The following is a 1,779-nucleotide window of genomic DNA, read 5'->3' as shown; positions in this document are numbered from 1 at the left end:
AAAAAAACAAACCAATTATATTATTGAACATTTTTTTGACATTCCCTGAACACATTTATATTCTTTCCTTAAAACTAAGTGACAATTTATGTTTTCTATAAAGCTGGCAAGAAGTTAAATTGTGTTCATTGAAAAAAAAAAATCTAATTCACAGTTACATAATTAAAAACTGACGATTCAGAAAAAATAGATTAAATATAGCTTCCAAATGTAAGCATCATACAGCATTGATCATTAAAATGCCTACCATTTTCTGTGGTACTGACACATAGTTTGGGTATCCAAGGACATCTTTTATGAAGTTGTTATCACAGTTTTTTCCAATCCAAATATAAAATGCCTGTAGGATGTCAGAATCATTTTTAGTAAAGGCCTTGCATACATTTTAGAGAAAGAGACAAATAGTAATGAAATTGGAATATTACCAGGAAACACCAGTCATGCAAATTGATCACCTGAGAGCTCCAGTTGCAATTCACATCTCTATATTCATTATTTGTACACTGACTTAGTAATAATCGGTACCATTTGGAAAAAAGATGATTAAATGTCCAAAACCCAGTTAAAACACAAATACTGAAAGGATGCAGGCCATGTCTATATTGGTACAATTAATGTATGTTAAATAATGTCCTAAAATACAAAAACTAGATTTTTATAAAATCACTCCACTCTGTCAGTTACTGCACACTGACTTCCAATCTCAACAAGCTATAGTAAAGCACTAATTACCAGAACACATTAAAATAATTATTTTGGACATCTGAAGACAGAAACTAATTTGACATTCACACTCAGCCCCTGAACTTCAATGCAGTTTCCTTCTACAGTGCCATTACAGCAGCCTATTTTATTGCGTTATTAGAGTAGCATAATGTTATATCCCATTAAGTGGATAAAATTTGAAGAAGAATACTAGGTATTTTATATTGAAACCAGATAAAGTTGCATGAAATAACAAACTTTCAGTCATTCCTCTGACTGATGTGAATGACTCAATAATTATACTTCTAGATTGTCATGATCAGACTGAGGAAGTGTTTTTTTTTTTTTTTTTTTTTTTTTTACAGAACAAGTTTTTATTAGTAAGCCCTTCATGAAGGGAGTCAGCCTATGAAATGGATGCATTTCTAATAGTAAGAAGTAAAACTAGATACAAGAAGTAAGACTTAATAGTTATTTAGTCTACTTGTGTTATCCAAGAGTCTTGCCACAGTCTGCTTTTAATCTGAAATTATGCTGGGAATTTCTTTGTTGGTGTTTTGTTTTATTCATCATTGCTCTTACCAGATTGTTTGATCAGATCAATTTTTGTGTTGTGTAGCCATTCCAATATATTAGTCTGAAAGTGTTTTTAAACAAACTGGTTGATCTAAGTGAACATTTTGTTATATGAGAATTCTCAAAACATTTGTAGAGATTACCAGTGTTTTTCTTCCTATTTTATCAAACCTGCTTAAGACAAAAATACTGAATTCCAATTTATTATTATTATTATTACAGTATTATTGACTGTTTTTTTATTTACAGAGTACAATGCATGTAAATGACAGAGTTGTTCCTCAGCCTCCTCTTCAGAAATTATCTGCAGAGAAGTTGACAAGAGAAGGAGCTTTTCTACGGATTGTGGTTCAGTAAGTGACTGGTTTTGCACATTCCTGTTTTTAAAAAATAAAATAATGCTGATTTGTTGAAAGCAGCCAACTCAGCAGTATAATGAATCACCATCCTAAATAATCTGGGAATACTCTGTGTTCCAGTAAAAGGCTTTCATATTTT

General features: G+C 31.0%; 1 long non-coding RNA gene across 1 annotated transcript in view; it reads right to left on the bottom strand.

The window, feature by feature from the left end:
- The window catches only part of LOC118157166, a 2,368-nt gene extending 1,750 nt beyond the window's left edge, over positions 1-618 (bottom strand). Inside the window, exon 1 of the long non-coding RNA XR_004746559.1 lies at positions 248-618. This is a non-coding gene — a long non-coding RNA (uncharacterized LOC118157166). The remainder of the gene's footprint in view (positions 1-247) is intronic.
- Between the last annotated feature and the right edge of the window lie 1,161 nt (positions 619-1,779).

This window comes from Oxyura jamaicensis (genome assembly GCF_011077185.1).
Source record: "Oxyura jamaicensis isolate SHBP4307 breed ruddy duck chromosome 4 unlocalized genomic scaffold, BPBGC_Ojam_1.0 oxy4_random_OJ94, whole genome shotgun sequence".
Classification (NCBI taxonomy): Eukaryota; Metazoa; Chordata; class Aves; order Anseriformes; family Anatidae; genus Oxyura; species Oxyura jamaicensis.
This window is presented reverse-complemented; position numbering and strand designations above follow the sequence as displayed.